The 24,141-nt window shown below is 38.4% G+C and overlaps 1 protein-coding gene across 9 annotated transcripts in view; it reads left to right on the top strand.

Annotated features, from left to right (window-relative positions):
• The first annotated feature begins 272 nt into the window (after positions 1-272).
• The window catches only part of mef2cb (myocyte enhancer factor 2cb), a 92,606-nt gene continuing 68,737 nt past the window's right edge, over positions 273-24,141 (top strand). For 5 of the 9 annotated variants that reach the window (XM_088910655.1, XM_088910647.1, XM_088910654.1 and 2 more), the window contains exons 1-2: positions 273-493; positions 14,424-14,566. The gene's annotated coding sequence lies outside the window, so the exon portion shown is untranslated. Of the gene's footprint in view, positions 494-7,293; positions 7,375-14,423; positions 14,567-16,540; positions 16,940-24,141 lie in introns of those variants that run through there. The other 4 variants (XM_088910648.1, XM_088910650.1, XM_088910649.1 and 1 more) reach the window with 4 other exon arrangements.

Raw genomic sequence — 24,141 nt, forward strand, 5'->3', positions numbered from 1 at the left:
GAATACTATGTTCTAGGAATTCACTTTTTTTTTCTTCCCCCCTGGGTTATGAAAGCCATTCATTTTCCAACGAAGTGAGTTTTGGATGTGAGCAGCGATTCGTTTTTTTCCACAGTGCATGGCTGCGTGCTTTTAGGGGCAATAATCCCGGGTTCATGTGCCAGAGCTGACAAAGGTCTGGCTGTTAGTGATACCTTTCAGAGCTAAATATACCCCAGAGTGACAACAGCAGGTGGACGGGGTCCTGCCAGACACTTGTGCTGGAGGATCACACATCTCGCAGGTCACAACTAAGTAGGGGGAAAAACGTTTCAGCGTTCAGTGCGGAGAGAGATCTGAGCAAAACACAACCCAAATTGGGGGTTTCTTTACAAAGCCAGCTGGTCTGGCTTTACTTCTGCAGATTTTTTTTTACCTGTGAATGTTTGATCATCCAGGCCCACAGCAGGTGCTGCTGGGTGTAACTTCCTGGGGAAGTCAAGCAACGGCGCTGGTAAGTTTTGGGGCATTTTTTCAAAATTGCTCGAGGTGCGATTGCTGTTCGGCTTTCTTGTGGAAACACTTCAGCTGTCGGGGTGCACAGGGCTTAGTCAAACACATGTAATATTGCTCGGCTAATGGCGTGAACGTTGTGGCGAACAACGCGCATTTTCAGTGTTTCTGCTTAGGTGGAAATGTAGTTGCTAAAAGCAGTTTCGAGAAGAAATTTAGCTCTGCATTTGAAATTCTGGACTCGCGTGAGAGTATTTGTTACAGCTGTTGTTCATCATTTATATGCACGTCTGTTTGCGGGTCATAATGCGAGCCCATTGTGCATACATGTATTACACATTTACAAAGTAGACATACATATAGATATATATTATATTTGGTATTCAATAGCATAATTTAGTTTTTTATTTAAAAAGGCTTAATGGGATTTTGATTCAGTATTAGCAGTCAGTTTAAGTCATTTGTTCTTTTGAGCTAAATTAGTCAGAGCACCTGCCTGTTCAATCTACAGAGATCTGTTAGTCAAAACTATACGACTTCAAAATGTTGTTTGCTTTAAAAACAGCATACCCCCTGAGGTATCTACCTAAGTGGCCACAGAAGACTTCAACATTAATTTATATCTCACAACCTGCAGCTCAAGCATGACAGTTCTGGCTAAACGGTGAAACAGAAGAAATTCGTCATACTAAATAAATTGAAGGAAAAGAACCTTGAAACAAAATCCTTTTAGAATAACATATTAAAAGAAACATTTCCCCTTACCCAAAATCTGTATCTGTAAAAGATTCTAATACAGTTAAGTGAATGCAAAACGCCTTTTCCTAATATACTGTAAGTCGAATACACTGAAAACAAAGTACAAATGAACAAGAGCAACAGAAGTTTGATTTTACTGCTTGAGTTGAGTTCAACAGGCTGTGATAGAAACACTAAACTTCACACATTTTAATTAGGTGTCATTATGAACCTGATTTTTTTATGCCTGCCTCTTCTCATTAGTGCTATAAAATAAACTTTGGAACTTCTTCGATTCCTGTGTGAACGCTCACAGAGATGAAGAATTCAGGGCAAGCAATGCCACAGATGTTTTCTTGAAGCATGACATAAGTGGGCAGATTATTAACAAAGAGTAAAGAACATTTTAAATACAATGTCCCACCCGTCAGCACCACCACCGCCACCTCAATAAGTCAAGCATTTAGATCTGTGGACAGAAAAACGACTTTATTTCTCTTGAAATTTTAAAACGTAGACATTTTATGTACCTCTGAAGAGTTCTTTGACTCCTCTTCTGTTCTCCAAAATGCACAGTTATACGGAATACATTCTAAAATGAAAGTATACAGTATATTGATCAGTAGTTTCCTGAAGTTAAATTCTTCTTATTATTACTGAGTTGTGGTTGTTTTCTTGGTAGCCATAATAATGAATGAAAATATCTCCATGAATGTCTACATAGTCTTTTTGCCAGATTGAAAATTTCTGCTTGATTTTAATGAACGTTATTTCCTTTATACTGTACAACTCATTTCACTGCATGCCCTGTATCGTGTGCATCCATTTAAAACAGATGTATTATAATTATTTGAAGATGTATTTCGTATGAACCCTGAGTGGAACACAACCATGTATAGCAAAGGTGACGTGGCTTTTAAAAAAACATGCTTTGCTTCTCTAAGGTCAGAGCTCTTTCTGATTCTCACAGATCGGAAGGGTTAGCTGCCTTGAACGAGAAATGCCATGCTAACACTGTGCGCTTCCTAAATCCCTTAAGTTCTAAACACCAGCTTGCATCACCAAAAGATTTTTGTCTTAGAAAGGGACCCTTTCATTTTTTTTCTTGCTGCAACTGTATTTTTTGTTAACCTGGACAGGTAATAATCATAACCATTCCCAGTTAAACTGATTCTGTACTGTAATCACGACAGTTGCAATTAACCAATCAGAAAAAGAGAAAAAGATTAACAATTTGCAAATAGAGTATTAGCAATGTGAAGAAGAAAAAGAAAGCCTCAAGTCACTCTTCTGTTCTTGAGTGAGTGATTAAAGAAATCGGCAACTTTCTGTATATTAACCTCCAAAGCCAGTGATTCTCGTTTATTCATTTGTGCAATCATTTAGCTGTGACCTCTTAATTACCAAAATCCCTTTGAGTTGGACTTCACTGTTATGTTGTTGTGTGGAGTACTATCTTATTGGAGATTGGAGTGGATATACACTATACAAGGCATTAAACTCAAAATTTAAAAAGATAAAGTGAATGAAAGCTAGAGAAGGAAAATGTGCTGAAAGACGTTTTAATACCTCTAGATGGTACCATTTTAATAAAATTAAAACTTTGTAAGCAAGTTGAATAGGCATTTGTATAATGAAAAAGTCTGTGTCTGATGAATAGCCAGTGATTTAAAAGTAATCCAAAATGACTTGTTTCTGTGGCTGATGACAATAAAAATGTGAAAAAAATCAACTGTATTTTGGTTTTTAAAATGACTAGATTTGTACATTAAACAATTATAAAAAAAAGCATCTGTTTACTGTTTTCTTGAAGTTTTTGATTGGATGTTATATCATTTGTAGTATAATAAATTTGAAAGTATTAAACTGGCATCACCGAAGAGCTACTGCTTCTTACAAAGGCCTTGTGTGACTAGAATTGTTCAAAAATTCCACAGATTTGATATGCACCCCTGTCTCAGGAAATGTTTTATTTTCACAAACTGCAGGGCGGCGCTTTCGTACACACAGATTCCTTGCTCTATTTTAAAATATTTCAGTTTACTTTGCTGCTGTGCAGTGCCCTTTAATTCTTTGACAGTTTATCTACTTTTCATGCCATGGTTGTGAAAATCAGAAGCAGGCCACTATAAAATACTTGAAACAAAATTACTTTTTATACAAGAACTATTCCATTAAAGGGCATTGTGCCTTCTGATCAATTTACATTTCTGAAAACAATTAATTGGTGATAAGGGCAAAATTGTCACGTATGTGGATTAAGTTATTGTTGCCACCACGGGAATTCATGATGTTACAGGCAAAAGCCTTCAATTTAGTATTTCAAAACATTTCGAATTGTATTTTAAATACAAAGTTCCAAACAGTTTTGCAAATCTTAAATTTGGTGAGGATCTGATTAGTTTGTATCAGCAGCTCTCTTAAAAAAACACAGAACATACTGTAAGGGAGCAAGAAAGTGCAGGTCTGAGCAGGTTGATAACGAAAGGAGATGAAAGAAGATAACGAAAGGAGATGAAAGAAAATAACGACTATATAAACTATTAGAAAAATGTGTGCTCTGCTCAATGTTTTTCCCTACTATAATCAATGATTCTTACCATCATGTTGTTTGCCGTTCAATATACTTTTCATCCTGATCTTCACTGCACAGGCGTTACTCTATAACATCTCAGTGCGTGTCGGCTGCACTGCTTTGATTATCTTGTCATTTGTATCTTTAATTTTTCCTGTGTGCTTGGATGATTTCTTCATGTAGCTGCTTTATGTATGATTGTAGATTGTGTGTATCTACCAATCAGATAAATAAACAATGATAATTGCATGAAGACAGTAATTTCTTTCTTTTTCTTTCTTTCACTCCCCTGTCCTAGAAGAACCAAGCCAGCGGTTTTACTGCCAGCGATGCTATTAATTAATTTTTGATGGCAGTGTTTTTTAATTACCTTGCTCCAGAATATAAATCCCCTGCACCAACATCTGCAAATTTCTTTTCTCTGGGGAGAAAAAAATATAAATTACAATCTGTGTTTTGCACCACAATGTACAACTTTAGAATGTTTCAGATGTCTTTCCATAAAGTATTACACTATTCACCTTATTATTTATAAAATATGGGTTCCCTGACTACAATATATCAATAGAAACAATCATATAAAATACATAGTTACTGTTGTTACTTTTGAGAAAATAAATCATACATGTATTTTAATATTGGTTTAAATTAGCCATATTTAATAACAATTCCATTCCAATACTTGAAGTCCTGATAACAATGTAACCTTCTTTATCGCACTTAGTTCTGGCCAGCTAAATTGGGTTTCAAAACTTGACTGTTTTTCCTTTTCCACTCAGTCCCAAAATCCCAAACTTAAATCCAACCAATTGGTTCTTGATGTGAAAAAGATTCGAAAGCATACAAAATGAATCTATGTTTAATGTTTTGTTTTTGTGTCATCTACAGTATACTATCAAATACTGCAATTGAATAAAATTACGAAACTAAATAATATAGCAGAGACATTAAAAAGCGTAAGAAAATAAGGATGCAATAAAGGGAAAGCCATTCCACCCATCTGGTTTGTTTGGTAGCTAGTAGTTAAAAGTCATCCTGACTTTTACTTAAGTAAAAGCAGGATATCGACTTTAACCACACAGCTGGCTAGCTTGTTCCATACTCCCACAGCTCTTTGGATAAAGACATGCCTCCCGTTCTCAGTTTAAAATGTGCTTCCACAAAGTTTCCACTTGTGCCCTCTGGTACAAGACAGTCCCCCCGGAGTTATCACCAAAATTTACTTTGGCTTCACCCACTTTAGCTCGATGGGGGATGACCAGGATGTGGATGAGGTGGTTCCTCCCACATCCCCTCCTTGAGTGGGATGTTCCAAATGGCTCCTGCCAGGCAGTGAAGATGGGATACTGGAGGGCTTTAAACAAAGAATGCTGGGAAGGAAGTGCAGCCTCCTATAATGGCAGCCTTTATGTACAAGGAGCAACACTGCAATGATAACTTAGGAAGAGAAGAGAGAAAGGACTTCACTTATTAAAATAAGGGGGAAATCAATTAGGCGTCATTAAATAACATAATGTACCCACTAGATATTTTGCATACTGTACAAAACTATTTTTTCCACTGCCATCTGACTACAAGAACAACAAAAAATCCCAATAAGTTTTTGGAGTTTCCTAAAATCTCTCATTTTTTTTTTAGAATGTTAAATTTCTGGATCAAACATGGCAAAAAAGAAGAGTTAAAATGTTTTAAATGCTCGCTAAACTCAACAGTAAGACAACCCTTTCTGCCCTTCAGTTGTTCAAGCATGTCTTCGGTGTAGATGTCAACAGACTAAAACCCATACTCTAGTTTACAAAGTGACCCAACGTGTTAAAAAAAAATTAGTTTAATATATCTGGGTGCTCCGGATTCTTGCTGGACTGTGATAGGTTAATTGACTTCTAGGAAAATTGGCCCCGCTGTGAGAATGTGTGTGTCTGTGTTTGTGCCTGTCTGCCCTGCAATGGACTAGTGTCCCATCCAGGGTGTATCCTGCCCTGTGCCCATTGCTTGCTGGGATAGGCTCCGGCTCCCCCACAACCCTGAATTGGAAGAAACAGTTAGGTAATGGATGGATGTTAAAAAACGGACACCAGTATCTCCCCCAGATTTATTTAAACACGAACAGGTTAACGGCTCATGTATAAAATGAGTAAGGGAGGGAAAGTCAGATTGGTGTCCTTAATCGGGCACCGTACGGCAGAGGCACTTAAGGACAGGGAGGCACTGCAACACTGCTCAGGGCTGGAGCCCGGGCGGAGTGCGAAGTGTCGGAAGGGTCACGCGTGGGTCCAACCGAAGGCAGGGCGGTGAACGGTGGTGGCGGCTGCATCCAGAAGGAACACTCCTTTGGCAAAGTTAGTGAGGGGATGGAGGACATGTACTGCAGTAAACTGCAGCATAGATAATGCTACGTTTTTGCTTTGATTGAGGGTAAGGGACGCCAAGGCTGAAAGAGCTCAAAGTTACAGCACTTGTGGTTTTACCTTTCTTTAAAGACGCTCCCTTTTTTTTGTCAAAGTCTTTGCAACATAAGCAACTACAGTACATGCTATACATTCTTATTTAACCTATCCAGCGAGGAGCTGAAGAATGCAATAAAATATGAGAGCATGCTGTTATGCCTTCTTATAAAACTCTTTTTCTTCATTCTGCTGTTTAAGTGACAAGTAATAACTTTCTAAATAGGAAATAACTCCATTTTATGAGGTTTGCTGTAAACCCAGGCGTGCTTATATTTATGAGACCTTCAGAATGCTGTATCCTTATTGATGTAACAAAAACACGACAGAAGGCAAACACAACAGAACTTTACTTCTGTGCCCATATGCTTGTTATTTTGGCATTTAATGCCATGCCAGTGCCAACAGGTCATTTGTTCTCTGCCACTCAAAATTTACCGCCTCTTTGGGACTTCAGGAAAAACTGGTTGGCACCTTCATTTTGGAAAGAGAAAAAGTGTAATGTTGGCACCTTTATTTCACTGGCTCCATAAAAAGGGCTAAAACAATGAAGTTATTGTACATATTTCACCATGCCGCAAGTGAATTATTTTCTGACCTTTAAAAGAAAAAAAATCATTAAAAGGCCGCCCCAAAATACAATCTGTGCTATAGGAAGAAAAAAAACTGTTAAATAATGACAGAAAGTGAACTTTTTAACCAAATAGATCTATGGAAACCGCATTTCACTGTTTTCCTCAGACAGGACAAAGTGCATTTCTTATCACATTTGCAGCACTCGTAGAACCTGAAACTTAAAAGTTTTTTAACTCTAATTTTCAACATATCAGTTTGAAGTAACAGAATTCATCAAATATAAATGTTACCACACATTTGATGTCAAGGAGATTATAAATTAAATGAGGAAAGAGGAAAATATAGTGCATTGCAAGCTTCATTGACTTGTCTTCATAACAAATTAAATTAACTACATTTAAGTCATTCAGCCTAACAAGCAAAAATGCCATCTCAGTATTAACGACAGTAATAACCTTTTTCCCCCAGGAGCCCAAGGACCAAGGGAAACGTGAAAAAGGAAGGTACCTTGAACAAAACTAACACAACCAGAATCTCATGACTTCATAGGTAAAGCCACCACAGTGACAAAGCTTTTTTTTATGAAAAATGATTTATAATCACAAAAACTTTCAACTCCTTTAGTATGTGGGTGTGTTTACTTCCACACTATTGACCACAGATCCAACTGGCCAGGGCCACATTTATGTGAAAGCAACACGTTTCCAAACCATCTCACAGGTTGCTCGTGACATAGGACACTATTTACACCATGAATCACAACAAATCCAGGCAGTGGTTCGCAAGGCAGCAGCATTGTACAAGAGAAAACATGTGTGAATATACCCACAGGTCCGCACGCGAAAACATCTGATGGCAAAGCATTCTGTTGGTCCTTTCGCAGACCAATCCGCTGGCAGAAACAGCAAATATTTTTGAATTTGAATGCCACTGATAGAGTTACACAGATGCATAAGTACTGACATTTCAGAAATGCATACTACTGTACTGTGATACCTACGCACCATGCCCCTACCGGTTTTCACTGGTATACAGTAAATTCACAGTGTGTTCAGGCTTGGAGAGGAAAAGCACAGAGAGTGGCCCGGAAAAAGAAAAGTTAAGTCATGCAGGGTGTAGTCAGGCTATGCAGTCCAAATGCAGCTGCTGTGTTCCATTGCCAGGACAGATAATGAAATAGAAGCTGCACGGACAACAAAGGAAAACATGTTACACTCCTTCTGCTTCATCTATAATGGATCCATTTATAGCCCTCAGTGCTGCTCACACCACAGAACACGCAGGTTCCCACATCTAATTCTGCTCCATTCAAGCAAATCCAGGTTGCTGCTGTAGATGCTGTTAGTCCCCCTGCCCAGAGTTTCTGAACTGAGGCCCCTTGAATGTCCCACAATGTACTATAGGAGGCGCTGTCCTTCAGCTGAGATATTAAAGCATGCTCCTGACTACTCAGACTTTAAAGACCCTATGGCACAGCTCTCAGAGTAGGTAAATTCCACTGTGGCCATGTATAGTCCGCCCTCCCTAAATTTCAGCCTTATTCACATCTCCACCTAATCTGCCCTGTAGTGGAGTTGTTGGCAAATCCTGGCCAATATGCTTCACCCAGATGGGTGTTGCCCTTAAATGTGGGTGAAGTGCATCCTCTCCTTTATGTAAAGTACTTTTTCAGATGAGTAGTCCTACTGTATATACATGCAAGGAAGTTTAATGTGACAAAATTCAGACAAGAGGGGCTTTCAGGTTTATCTTTAATATACTCTGTGGTGAGAGGTAGTCCAGTTTTGTAAGTCAAAATCTTTAAATGTGTCCTGTATTACATTCTTACATTCAGTTTGATTTGGATAACTCTCCACCCTAGTGACCCTTCTGAAAAAGATTCATATCTAAAATTATTACAGGGGGCTAGTGACAGAGTGGATGACCTAGCTGGCGGAAATAGCATCTTCTGTCTTCCACATGTGTCTGAAGTAACAACAACAGTCTGAAATTTACCATTTTTAGTTGGTAAACTCCATTACGCACAGGACACCAACTTAAAATCTAAAATAATATCTTTCAGTGCATGTTGTTTTATAAAGCAGCTAGCAGGGATTGTACCTGTACAGTGAAACTCACTTTATCAAATTATTTGTCTTTGGTTTCCTTTTCCTAATAAAGATAATATGTCAGCCCATTGCTATCAGTGGAGTTGCGTGAAGGAATGAACGTTAGAATTTTCAAAATGTGTGCACTTGACAATTAATTAATTGACTGGCTGATTTCCAATGTACAATTAATTATTTCCATTAATTACTTTCCTTGATTGGTCCTGTATTAGGAGACTGCACTTTCCTAAGAGTGGAATGACTTGCTCTCATGTTTATTGTTACTGCCGAATATGACCTGAGTGAACTACAATATAAAAGCTCGAATTCAATGCTTCCTTATCAGTAAAAAGGGAGAGAAGTACTGCTTTGTACAAAGAAAGTCCTTGTATCAGGCTTGCAGAGTTTGACCACAGAATACTGTGACAGTTTTGAAAATGTTTTACAGTTTTAGATTTGTGAGATGTTCAGCTGGCTGGGCTTGGAGTATTAGGTACAGTGATTGATAATCCCTTTACATGTATGCTGATCTTGGGCAATGTTTGCACAGCTATTCTTACTGTTACATACTGTAGGAACTGGCAAATTAAGGTGATGGAGACCACCTAAAAGAACTGTGACCTCAATGCCTAGTTCGTGATTAGTCCAAAATCTAATGTAACAAGACTGAAAATACATAAAATGAATCAGCTTCATACAGTATGTGAATAACAGGTATAAATGTGGTTTTTAAATGTAATGTTTTTTTTCTCTTCCTTTCTTGTCTATTTACTGTTTTTTATAATAAACATTTTCCGTCCAAAAATAACATGACAATACTGAATATTATTTGCATTTGTCCTATCTTAACGACGTACCATAAAATTAACAGCATATCTACTTTATCCCTTACAAATATTTATTTTTGCATCGAGTCAGAAGGCCGGAACAAATTATTGGTCTCATGCATTACATTGCATGTGTAGGCATAATCATTTTCTTGGGGGAAAAATCTTATTATTTCCTACTTCATTTGTCACCGTGTTCTGTGGAGTGGTAGCACGACACTCCAGAGCATTTGTCTGCAAGTGTACAAGGCGATAATTATACATCTCTGAACTGCTTGTGTGCGGAAACATCATGGTCCAGTAGTGAGGAAGGAGAGATTTCAGAGGACAAGAAGAATGTCTTTGAGGATGGTATTTATTTAGGTGAAACAAATGGAAGCTTGCTATCCTGAAAGGTGACAGCTATCATGCAGCACGTTAACTCGCAAAAGCCTGCAGCCGTCTGTAGTGGAGATACTTTCTGTCTGTGTCTGCCAGACTGACATGTTTGATAAAAACTCCCCCATTTCCTAGGAGTCAACTCAAGTCAAAGAAAATGTGTAACTGAAGCCGTGCACAAACACCTCAGGGAGCAGAAATTTGAACAACACCACAGAAGACTCTAAAAAGGATTTCCTATACTGAGCATATTTTAAAATACTTACCTGTACAGGAAATCTCCAGAGTAGCCTCAATGCTTGACAACATTATCATCTCTGACAACCAAATGGTATTTTCATGTGAAGAATACTCAGAAAGCCTTAAAAACAGCTGCCGCACTTCAAATTTGACAGAAAAAAAGTTAGTTTATCCTTTTTTATGGAAAGCAGCCCGAGCCTTTTTTACAAACAAATAATATTGACTCATATTACTAATGTGTACAACAGTCTTACATTATAGGACAAGCTTATAACTGCATAGTTTTATGTAGAAATCCAGATTTTGATTTTAAAGCATTTTAACTCTGTGTACTTTGATTTAAAACTGCAATGTATATAACATCCTTGACAATATCCTAAGATATTTTCCCAAAAAAGGTGCAAGTTATCCAGATTGTCCTCTGATGGAGTATGTCTTTGTGTGCTGTAGAAATTACACCTCCTGACAAGAGCATCTCTGAACTCACTGTGCTGATAAACTAAAAGTCTTTCTAACTGTATCTGAACTCTGTATACCACTTGGATAAGTATTCATTAGTTTTATATATACATTGCTATATTGTACTCTGCAAATTAAAATTAAAACACTGCATTTAAATCTGTTAAGCTCTCACATGCTAAGATGATTAATTTACATACCCATCATAAACATTAATTCAGTTCTAAAAACACAGCTTGATATTTGTCAGAAGTGACCTTGGGGTCATTGTCCTCTTAGAGCATGAGATCTTGACACATTATCTCCAGTCCTGACAGATAAAAATATGACAGACTAAAGTCCTATAACATTTTTATCAAGGTCATGTCAACTTTGTAACACTGACCAGCTTCAAAAGACTGACATTTGTGGTTATGTTCTTTACTGTTGTTATTTTAGATTAGACATTTGAATGGTATTTTCAAGTAATCAATTAAATTAGGCAACACAAATTTGCCTAATTTGATGCATTTCCTTGATTTTTAGATAGAAGCAATTGATGAAGCCCTAGAATCTTACAATCGATATATTATAAGATTATAATACTATATATTGTGGAATGACTGATCCCATACTGCAGAAGACATTTCATGTGTGGAAGATATTTCAGAGGTACAGGAAAAAAAACTCTGTTCTTGATCCAGAAAGATACTGTATCTATCTAAGACAGCTATCAGCTGGAAGTAAGAACATAATTCAACACATCTTTTGAGTAAGGAAGGTGTAGTTATGGACCTAGAGTCATTAAAAATACAATAAACTTGATTAGTTCCAAAACTCATTTGTTGCGTTTGTAAGCCTATACTGTATGTCTCCATAGTCTTGAAATGAGGTCAGCAATAGTGCTCAAATCTCCTCAGGTTAAAAAGGAGAAACAGAATTCTGCAATTGCTCTATCATACATAGTCATGAGACTGGATGTTATGCACATAAATTCTGTGTCATGTGTTTATTTGAAATAATGCTAATCATTAAACTAATGCTGTATAAGTATTAGCAACTAGCTTGCTAATATGTGTACTTCTAATTAAGCATATTTGCTAAGAAACTGGCAGTCTGTATAAAACTTTCTAAACTGAAAGCCTGCAGTGTCTTGTTATTTTTTTACTTACATTGATTCCAGATAATAATTAAAACAATCACCAGATGAACATACGAATGCTTCACTACTAAAATAAGGCTTGTTCAGCTTTTCCACATGAAGATAAATGGCAGGTAAAGAACAGATCAGCTTCCTTAATTTAAAAAAAAACCCTAGGATCATCATCATAAATAGCACAGATTTGATTACAAGTCTTTAAAATGAAATACACTAATAACATGAATTTAAAAAAATAATCCGGGAACAACACTTGTCTGTTTCATTAGGGTCATTACATTGGTAATTAGGACATTTGCCTTATGTTTGGGAAGGCAGATTTCTAATTACTCATAAGATAGTCAACCTATCTGTATGAGCAGATTGATCCTTTTTCATCCTTTATCCTTTTATCCTTTCTCTGATTTCCAGAACATTTCAAAGTTAGATTCAAAATACTGGTACTCAGCTTTTAGGGCATGAAATTGTTTGGCTCCTGAAAAAAAATATATGAACAGGTAGCCCCCTCCGACATCTACAAGGTTTCTGAACTCTGAACTCCATTTCCAGTCCTCAGTACGAGACTGAACTCTCGAAGGCCCTGGTGAATTGAACTTTCCGCTCTGTCACTTTTAGTCCCTGTCTTTAAGCTCAGATCAGATTCTAATCAGTCTGTGACTGCCCACAGCACTGCACATCTTTTCTAGCTCCCCTCCCTCCACCCCAGCTGCACCCTTGCAGCAGCTCCCTGCTTCATTCCTCATGAGGGCACTTGATTTCTTCAGCCAGGCAACTTAATACCAAAGAATTACGTTCTCTAAGGTCATTTTTTTCATTTCATCAGACTTAGAATTTGACCGAACTACTGAAAAGAAGTTCCACACATAGCATTCTGGGTAAGGATGAAAAACTACTGCAAAACAAAGGATTTCCTCAACTAATGCTCATTCCCAGGAAACTGAGGGAAATATCATAATTCCCTTTTTTCTGTTTTGAACAAATTATTGAACCATCATTTAAGAATCATAAAATGAAAAACAGTAGGAGAATTAAGAGTGGTTAACATCACTTTCAATCTGACTTATGTTATCATGTTCCAGTTTGTCAAGTTTTCAGTTGCCTAAAGCTAAAATTTGTAAATATGTAACTCACTTTCTCATGAAAGGGAGTTGTAAGTACTGAATCAAAACAATGATAAATGGAACATTATTGCTGTTGAGATTTTAGCCTTGCCAGTCATGGAAAACAAAACAAGCAGATCATTACAAAAGAGCCAGCATTCAGATAAATAATGTAGAAGACTTGTTAAAGATTCAGAAGTGTAACCAGTTACACCAATGGGCCTTGCTGGCTTAAAATGTCTGTTTCGGAAAGAAATAATAAGATTGTGTTATTAAACGTAAGGTTTCCATGCACGGAATTTCTTTTTCTATTAATCTATTTTGGCTTACAACTATGAAAGGGAAATGTAAAAAGTACTCTTGACATGAGCAGCATTCTTCATTCACAACCTTAGCCATAATAGGTGGCAAACAGGGAGAAAATGGTAAGACACACCTAAAAGAAAGTCCAGCCCAGAATTTGTGCAGCAGTAAAATACAAGTAACCTTGATGCTTAGAGATGTGAGCAGTCCAGCAACAATGACCTCATCAGTCTGACACTGCTTTCTCAATATTTTAATCAGGGGTCAGACAAACATACAGTAGATGTTCATTACCTTCCCAGCTGATCAGGTGTTGTGTCTGTTCAAATGCTCTTAATAATTTTCACTCAACTCTTTTCAGAGTACTCGCACTATGGGGCTGCTGTTTCCCAGACCTTCCGGTGATCAGACTAGTCCCGCCATCCCTCAACTTTTTAGTGTATAGGTGTATTACAGCTTTGCATTCTTGCCTTGCTAACTCTCAGGAAATGGCAATGGGCCTGACCAGCTCATCCCTGCTGCAGCTGCTGCTATTGCAGCTGCCACTGCCGAAACTCCACCTTGTCACTGCTTTTCTCTGGGAACTGCTGAAGAAAAGGAGTGGTGCCCTTCCAGCCCTGCCTGGGCTGGCGCCGTGACTCAGACTCCACACTGCCTTCTCTCCGGCCGGTGGAGCTGTCTGGTACTCCTGGCTGCTGCTCAACAGCCACTGGTGCCAGAACGGAGCCTCCCCAGCCACTGCTGGGACGAGCAGAGGCAGTGGACTGAACCGGGCCAGACTTCTTACAGTACGATTACTGCCTTCCAGACACCTATGTGCTCAGAAAGGGACTGACAGCTGCCTGCTGAATTAATGTGCCTCTCCAGAGACCCAGGTCCAATACCATGTGCTTCCCATACTAACATTAAGCACCAGTATAACCACAGAGAATTGGATCCCGTTTATTGACGAATTGGTTTATTGGCAATTGGTTGTTACTGCTGATTTCTTTATTGGAAGGAGAAACACCGCGTGCGAAAAAATGTCATTTTTTTAAACTGATTTTTCTTTCTCTCTGTTTCTCAGGTGCCAAACAACCGAAGCTGAGCTGAAGCCTGAAAAAGAAAGGAAGTCGTTTCTCATGAATCATTGAAACACTGGACGCAAGAGGGAAAGATCTGAAGTGGAGGCCTTGGCAGTGGGAGACGCGCATGTGGTGGGTCAGTAAGGTGTGTCTCTATGCCAAGCTGTGGCAGTAGACAGCCATGCTCTCCATCAAAAGACCATGCAGAGGAGAACGATGAATTTGACCCAAAGAGTAGTGTATTCTGTCAACTTCCGCAGCGTCAATGAGCTATTTTTCTAGACTTTCACTACTACTGTATTTTAAAAGGCACCACATTTCTCAAACAGTTGCTCAGTAGGTCTGCAGGCCAACCACGTCACTGAAGCTGCTCCTGTGGCATCAGGATGTGGACGTGAGGGTTGGGGATCAGTCAGCTAGCAGCAATCAATCAAACAGTGGGGCCATGTGGCTGACTCTCGTTTGTCATCCTGCTCATAGTCTTATTTTCTAGAAGTAATTGAGCAATCAGGCTTCCTGTGTGACCCTCAGCCCCTATTTTACTTGTACTGGGCACGTTTTGCATTGCGCCCTCTATAGCTTGCACAATCTGGGGATTGTGATCCGTTCATTCTAGCAGTGTGCGAATGTAATGAATCGGTTGCAAAGCTCACAATAAGCACATATTATCAGGGGCCATAAATAAAGTCTGATGAAGGCAGTTAAACAGGGACACTTTTATAAGACGGTAAAAAATGATTTTTTTAAATACAGTATTTATCAGTGACTGCCTAAGAGGTTCTGTATTGGACATGATAGTAAATGACTGAATCAAGGATTCAAAATGGTGACATCCGATCCGAGGAGATATGAAAGGATTTTGTTACAGTTTACATTGTACTTCTGTGTCTTGCATATCGCCCTGTTTAATTAACTGGTTTCGTTTTTAATTTTCCAACTGTGAAGCTCTGTAGACGCATCGGCCACACTGACAGAATAATATTGCATAGGACCCACGTTTCATTTTAAAAAAAAACTTTTATGGCATTCAACTACGGCAGATGGACTGAGCGATAAAACGGGATTTGGCAGCCACGAGAAAATTGTTGGATTTCAATTATTTCTCTATTTTTATTTCTATTATAGCGAGCTAAAGTGAAACTACAGTTTGGTTATTTTAAAAAAACCGTAAAGCGACTAAATGTTTAAAAGCACATTATACTTAATTGAGCGGGTGCGAAGCAGGTACACTGGGAGAGGAAAAAAAAAGTGATCAAACCAAATCGTTGTTGGAACATCCAGGCAATCTCGGTTATTCTTATCGGGGAGAGTACTTGAGAGGGTATTCTGTTCCTAAATTACATCGTTAGTGGATAACGCTGTTGGCAATTTCCTTATTTCTCCCATCGATGTCATGCCTTATCGGGAGTGATAGCTGAGTCCTGTGTTGATGGAACCCAGGAGGCAGAGAGAAGTCCCCCGATTTGACGCGGCGCGGATGCCTTGTGAGAGCGTGTGCCGACGCGCTACAGACCCCTACAGTCTCCAGTCCTCTTCCAGATTCCGCTGGGACCCGATAAAGTTGCAGTGCCACCACCAAGACTCCCACACATCGCCGGGCTCTTTTCCGAAATCCACACACACCACCAACAAAAATAACCACGCCGTTGTTCTGTACGGTGTTTTATTCTTTATGCCCTACCTTCATAATTGCCTTGTATTTTAACATGTCAGCCGGATAAGTCCACAACAGGTCGGGCAGTTAGTTTAGATGTGAACTCGGTGAACTAGAGAGGAACTAATCCGACTGACCTGTACTAAACGGATTACATATATGGCAAATGCCTGCTACATTGTACAATGAACGCACAATGCTCAAATGCCTACACGGGGAATATAGGTTAAGAATGTCATTGTGCGGCGCATATTGTATTTTAATGGTTGGGGCCAACTACAGAGCGCTCTTAGTCTGCTGCTCATAGCGCCCGAATATTATAAACGTTACTTCTGATTGTCTGCCCGTTTCATCAGCTCGGCTGTGACAAAAAGGCATTTAGTGCAATGCTTCTTTCATTAAAATACTTGGGAGATGTGATCCCGCCCCCTTTCAAGAGTGAAACTGATTATTTCACCCCGCAGTGGAACAGGGTGAGGGAGAGACTCGGTTAGGATTGTGGGAGAGGAAAGGAGCACAGATCTCAACATCATCATCATCATCACCAGGCATTCCTCTTAATCCTTCCTTCTCCAGATACAGCCGGGGAACGAAACACGCGCGCTCCCCTTTTTCCTTAAGACACTGTCATTTCCTCATCGCTTCATGCCAGACCAGAGACCGGCTAGTTTTTTGTTATCATTTCAGAGCTACTTTTCACGTTGTTCACTTGAGTTGTGTTTCTGCTGTGCTGGATTAAGAGAGTTTTTGTGAGCTCCCGGCGTAGGGGAGAAGGCTTTAACGCTGTTATCAGCTGGAGGAGGCAAGCGAAGAGATCGCCTTCTGTACGCAGACTCTAGCCGAACTGGTTACATGCACCACAAAGTAAGTATTAAGCTGTAACTGTGTCATCTTCAGTTTTCCGTAGCGCTTAGTGAAATGGGAACGCGATTTGGCCGATATGAAAGAGTTTGGTTTACAGCTGCGATGTCATTTTGACACCACCGGCGAAGTTCTGCGCGATTCTAGCCGTGCTTCTTCGGCGAAAGTTGTAAATAGCCTTTCGAGACGTTTATCTTAAATGCTCCATCTCTCTTTGACAATTAGAACTTTATTTAATTAGAACGCCACGCACCACAAATAGCCCTTTTGTGCGTCTAAAACGGGAATCGGGGTCTGACTCGTGGTTTTGTTTGTATTTCTTTTACAACTGCGTTGACCTTGCAGTACTGTAGTTGGCTACCACGGTATTAAAACATTTAGGCGTATGCATTAGAAACGGAAAATATATGCCATCTGTGTTTTTACCCGCCGTTATTTTCATTATTTTACAAACCTTAGTATTTTTTTTTACCAAATTTACCAGGGGGAAAAAAAGTAGTATCGTACTGTATATACCTACAAGTCGTGGAGTTTCAACTGCGTTTTTATTTTGCGTTGTTTCCTCCTGAAGCACATTAAAAACTTGTGTTCTGCCGGACGGTTCAGTCATACATTTGTAACAATATATAATTTCTGAGAAATTTAAAACCCATTATCGTCATCATCATCATCATCTTCTTCTTCTTTTTATGGGTTCATATACACATTTTATTCAGATATTTTAAACAGACAGATCTTGTTAGCGGTACTACAAAGGGACGATTAACATCCACGTTTCTCCGACAGCGATTTATAAAAGTTGTAATTTTTTGGCTTGCCTTTTTAATAAGGCCCGCGCACCCACACTTTGCCATTTATGCCAATTTACTTGGTCAGGTCCTCATTATTTTTCTTCTTATTCCAAACAGAAACGCCTCTGCTGCTGTGTGTATAAGATGTTGCATGAGACAAACTGGGTAGATAATGTTTCAAGTGTAGCCCTTTTTTAAGAGCAGGTAATCATATTAAACTGCTTTGATGCATAAATACCAGGACTCGGGAGAGCTGAACAGGATTGGGCAGGGTGCCAGTGTTTTACTGTAGGTCTGTGGAGAATTACCTTGGCAAACGAAGCCTTTCGACATCATGAACTTGATGGTGGATTTAATGATAGCAATTTAAAGAACTAAAGTTACTCTGTTTTCTTACTTGCATTAAATGGGAAACTAGGTGGCCAGTACTTCGAGTTGTGCCCAGGCAGAAAAGTGACCAGTTATGTTGTTGTTGGCACTCTGTGCTGGGTATTGTGGTTGCAGAGTAAAGATGTTTATACGGACTATAATAACTGTAATCCCTGGAGGTTTGGCAAAAGCCATCGAATTCTAAGCACCTGTGAACCATTGCTACCCTCTGAGATCTATCCAGCTCTACTACTGATTATATAAACTAGTGGACTATAAAATATCATGTCTAGTCCTTTTTTTCCTCCTTCTTACTCATTTTTGGTCTTGCAAACCTCTAAAAACAAAAACTGGCCCCCCAGATATTTTTTATCAAAAATTACACCTGCAAAACAAGCAAAAAATAGTTGTGGAGCTTCATTCTTTAACTCCGTATTGAGATCTACTTATGTGTTCCTGATTTTTGTCAGCTAAAAACGTGAGGGGTTTGACTGACTAAAGCATGCTTTCTAAATAAATACTTTGATACCATCACAGCACCGCTTCTGAAGTATAATTTGCAATATTTTAGAATGCCTTAAAAATCTGTCAAATATCCATCTGCAAATTGTTTCTAAATCAGGCAATTAAGAATTGGCTAAAAAAAGTTTACTAAGATTTTGGTCTGGAAACTATGAATTAATTCAGTGAACAGACAGACATTTTAGAAGATTATTTAAGACATTTATTTGTACTTGATTTGCAGACATTTCAGAAACAAAGTGGCTGTGCTGTATTTTATTTTATGCTGGTTGTTAATTGATCTCAAATTACTTTCCATCCATATGGCAAAGTGTTTGTTGAATCTAGTCCTAGCAAAGACAGGGCACGCTCGAGACAAGTATAATTCATGGTTTGAAAGAAATGGCACTATTTGTGCAATTATGATGTTAAAACGTGCGTGTACATCTGACTTATTAGTCAGGATCAAATGAGCACAACAGATTATTGATCTCTGATTTTCAACTTTGGGGCCCGTGAATTATTTTATGTGGAGTACCGAAAGCTGCAGAAACTAAAGCTTTTCTTCTGATATCAGTGTGGCTTTCCTCCCAAGAAGGAAAACAAGAAGTGCAGAAAATTCCACGTTGTTTAGCCCAACAGTTGCCTGTTGCTCCTGAAGGATTTATGGTAATCTCCTTAGATTTGAGGTGAATGCACTAAGCGTGGACTGTCAATTACACAGGAGTCTTCAGTTAAGCGCTTTAATCTCAGAGTCACACCGACTGCAGCACGCAGCTTTTTTTGTTCTCTGGACCTGTCACCTTTGGGAAATCACTGGATCTTATAGCCGATTCACAAAACCAATAGTGACAACAGAGTCTTATGTGCCTTACAAAAGAGGGATTAGGTGCTTCACGTGCCTCTCTGATTGGCTGAAGACTTGAGCGGATTGCAGGAGCAGGGCATGGCACTCTCTGGGCTCAATTGATTTTTATAAAAGGAGGCAGTATCCCTGCCTCTTCCACAATATCAAGTGTAACCCGAAACCGGTGCCCTCATTAAAAGAGTATGTCGCTGTCTTTTAGTTTCTGTGTCTTGTATTTGTCAATGAGAATGCTAGCACAAAACAAAAAGAAGTTCAGGCAAACATTTGCAAAGGTTTTGTACAGATTGGCGAAAGTGAAAGTCTTTGAAAAGTGCCCCAGCATTCTGGCAGTGAAAGAAATTTGCGGCAGTTTTCCTATACATCGAAGCCTGGCATTAAAGTTTTAGATTCTAACAGTGTTGTGGGGTAGAACCAAATCCAGTCTTTGACCTAACATTTCTCAAACATCTTCATAATCCGGAGACTTAATTCAAGCCCGCCTGACTTTTGAAGCTTTGTTTTTAAATTAGGTGCTGTAAAACAAAACTAAAAAGAAGAAGGAAACTCTTTATAAAGATATATGAATGGTTCTATATATATGATTTATTTGTGAAGTGTTACAAGTCATAGACGGTTTTGTTATGTGAATATCTAAGTGCAGCTAGTAAAAACAAGTGCAGTAATCAATTCAAATATATTTTATGTGTTATCTATGTGAACATTAAAGTGGGTTTCTTGGTCGTAACTGTGAAATACTGAAACCAATCTGTAATTTCACTGAATCTGCATTGCTTTTATTAGCCGATATAAATTCTTGGAGATGAGGTGTGTGTGATCGAGTAAATAGCGTTCTTAAGCTTTTGCTGTTCTTGTTTTTTCATTAAATTTCTTAGAAATAATATTCAATTTACCTCACAAAATACTTAGAATAATATTCTGTTTAATGCGCTAATATTACAATTAATTATACTTGTTCGAACATGCAGTGGTGTGCTTATTTTGTTGGTGAGTTTTAAAATACCCTATTTTATTTTCCATGTTTAAATTACTTTCTTCTCCATAGAAACAGCATGTTTCTTATTCTGTGGTGGTTTGTGTATATTTTTGACAGTAATAGCTGTTTTTGAGGGTTGTGCATGCAGAGGCAATCTTGCTTTTCCCTGCTCGTGAAGTTAATTTTAATTTATCTGTCCCATTTGAATTGTACGGCAACATTTTACAACACACATGAAAACTGTCCCTCACAGCTTGCCCAGATGAAAACAATTATATTTTTGCTGAAGATAGCTCAGTAGTCCTCTTGTTTAGTTGAAACAGCTTTGTAGGCAGGTGTTACTCTTGCTACTGTTAATATGAAGGCAGTCTTGTACAGGACCTTTTATTGTTGTACTAACAGATGCACAAAGACCACCATAAAGGAGCTATGAATAAAGGACAGTCATCTGTTGCATTATTACGTTTCTTATAATAACAACGAGTACAATAAGTGCTGACAAAGCCTTTAAGCATTCGTCAGTTTTTTTGTTTCAATGATCATTTTTCCTCATGTTGTTTTGGAACTGCAGCACAAAGGTCTTGTTTAATTTCAGATCTTTTGTTTAGGAAAGGTGAAAACTGTGGAAAAATAATTGTAAAAATAGCTGAACTATCTTCTCCGACTGTTCTTTTCATATTTTATGTTTTTAATGCACAGTTCAAACAGAACGACTCCCTCTGTATTTAATAATTAGTGCTGATGTTCTGTAAGTTTTATTCCACTGATAACTGGAGGAGGATCTGTGTGCTGTAGTCACCAGGGCATTAAAGAAGGCGGCAGAATATTTCTCTTTGATCTTTAATTGCAATTGTGTAAGAATGTTACTCTCTTTGCATTTACTGCTGGTTGTGTTTGAAACCGTTGTATTTGTGTAAGTGGTCTTTTCTCCTTTTGTCTCAGAAAGGAGAAGGACGTAAAAAAGAAGGAGAACATACTGCAGTCTGCCGGGTTTCATTGAAAGGACCAGTGTCATGCATCTTGGAAACTCAATCAAGCAGAGATAGTTTCGATTCAGAATTGACAGGGCAAGCAGCAAGGCCAGCTCTGGCCTTGTGCAGTTTAAATGTGTTGATTTTACTCAGAATGTGAGAACTGATGTGTTACAAATGGTTGGAAAAGGTGAACAAGCCTGTTGTCAGATTTGATCTTTAGGCCAGGCTGAGTTGTTGGGTGGTCTAGAGAGAAAGACCTTTTGGCTAGTCACCATTAGTTTATATCATCAGCTGTGGCTGCGCCAATAGACACCAGAAACTGGAGCATCTGGATGAGAATGTAACGTTGATTTCCTGACTAGGTTGTCTGAAGCGAGGGTGCAGAAGAGAAAAAGATGATGATTGAAAGGCCAGGAAAAAATAAAAATGTCTACGATTTTCTGTTGGTAAGAGGGAGCCTTGCAGAATCCACGGAAAAGAACAGACCAAAATTGTATTTTTTGCATTCATTTTTCTTTCTTAGAATTGCTCTTTGTCGAGATGTAATAACCAAAAAAATATATTTTCTGTGGTGCTCTGAAGGCCAGTCTTTTGCCATTGCTCGCTGGCTGTTCTTAATGTGCCTGTTTAATTATATTTTAATACAGATTTTTATTTTTCAGAAACCCTTTGAGAATTCAATATTGATTTGGTCTCAATGAGTCCAAAATATTTGTTACCAGTGCAGTCTTTGGTACGAACCATAACAGAACATCAAATACTGATAATTGCTACCATTTTCTTTTAAAGTATGTGTCAAGCACTACTTCTGATTTGCTCTGTTATTAGAGCACTGCTAAATACCCCGGCATTAAAATATTATTAATAGCATATTTTTCTTTTTATGTTTATGTTTCACATTTAACTCTGTGTAAACTCACAGACGGAGCGTCTGTAATGTGATAAAACACACAGTGACTGACCTGTATCTTTCTGGTGTGGTAAGGAATGGATTTACTGATGTTGTTACGAATGGGTTTTTGTGGCATTACTGGACTTTGCCCAAAACTGAAATAGTTTCCAGTAAATGTAATTTATCTTTGTCAGTGCCGCAAAATAGCCAATTCACTCTGTAACATCCTTCAGTAAGACAGCTGTAAACAGAGAAGCTTTTATACTAATGTTGCACGTAAAATTAATCTGAAATTCCCTTTAAAAATGTGCATTAAATGGGGTATTTTTAGCAGATCCTGTGTTCACAATGGAGCAGACTAGGAATAATTTAATACTCTCGATCTCATCTAGACCAAAGGAAGGGACAATCTATACAATATTTTTGACAATTTACATCATCTTTACTTTTGGAATAGTTGAACTCTAAAGGTTGTTTCTCCTTTGGCCTTTTCTAAATTATTTCAGCTGCAGAATGCAGGAAAAGAAAAAATGAAGTATTGTTTATTTTGTAAAGAAATCCTTTTTATTTTGAATATCGGGGAATCTAAAAACATGCAGCCAAACAATTGTCGTCACGTTGTGTCCCAACAGGAAGTGTTGTCAGACACTTTCAGCCTGAAGTTTCTGGGAATCCTGCGCTGCTCTCTGTCCCTCCTTCAGTACATGAACAGTGTCCTGCTTCAGTCCACAGACGCATTTGTTTTCATTGTCATCTGTCCTGTTTCCAGCAGATGTACACAATCTGTTCTGCTGTCACTAACAGGGTTTAGTTTGTGAAAAGAATGTGTCAGAAAATGCCGCTGTGGTCACTCTCCCCTCTCTCGTTTAAGTGTGACGGAGAGTGTGATCGGTGGGCTAGTTTTATCTGTACTCCAGGACCAGGAGCTCTTAACCCCTGAGGGCTTTGTAGGAAAATTTTTAAAAGTCCATCTTAATGAAATTCTTTCTTTTCGGCCTAATATTCCTGCTGTCGAGCGCGAATGCATGTTCTAATTTAGTTTATTTCCAGAATTAGTCAGGTTTACTTCAGTAGATCAGACAGCTGTAATACTGGGAAGCAGCTTGTGTCCAAGTCAAAATGTGTACTTGTGCAATGGCACCGAAAAACAAAATGGCAGTGAAACCTTAAATTCCAGACGTCTTAAACCTTTTCCTTTTTCCAGACGATTTGCCTTTTATAAAGCATAAGCCATATTTTAAGCATTGGTCTATACTTCAAAGCTGTCTCGTGTTTTATGTCAGTGAAATGTTTCATGAAACTTTAAATTGTCACAGGTAAGATATTATATGTTCAATTGGCATTTAAAATGATTGTACCTTATGGTAGATTAGCCAAAGAAATAGCACATGTATTATGTGTGCATTTTAGATAAATATATATTTTGGGTTTGTAATAGTGCTGCATTGGTAAAACTGAAATAGCTTTGGTTTAGCTTTATTGTGACCTAATGTAAACCTGAGAATTGATGCAGCACTTAACAATACAGTAAGTCTGAGCAATGCCTGATATTCAGTGTTCATATTTAAAATCCGTAGACAGCCAGTTGTGATTTTCACAGAAAGGAAATGACATCTATCCTTTTCTCTGCACAATGACTGTAATTTGAGTTTTGTCCTTTCTCTTTCTGAAAAAACAACACGCAAAGAAAAGAAAAATCAAAGAGTCAAGGCGGTCACAGAACATTGAAGGTTGCTATTTAGTAGCTGAAAAACAAAAGGAAATTGAAGTTGTGCTTTTGTGTGTTGTGAAATATGGAGAATTATGGATATGTGGGTTTTTGCTTTGCTGTGGATTC

Source organism: Atractosteus spatula, chromosome 3 (assembly GCF_055471065.1).
Source record: "Atractosteus spatula isolate fAtrSpa1 chromosome 3, fAtrSpa1.hap1, whole genome shotgun sequence".
Lineage (NCBI taxonomy): Eukaryota > Metazoa > Chordata > Actinopteri > Semionotiformes > Lepisosteidae > Atractosteus > Atractosteus spatula.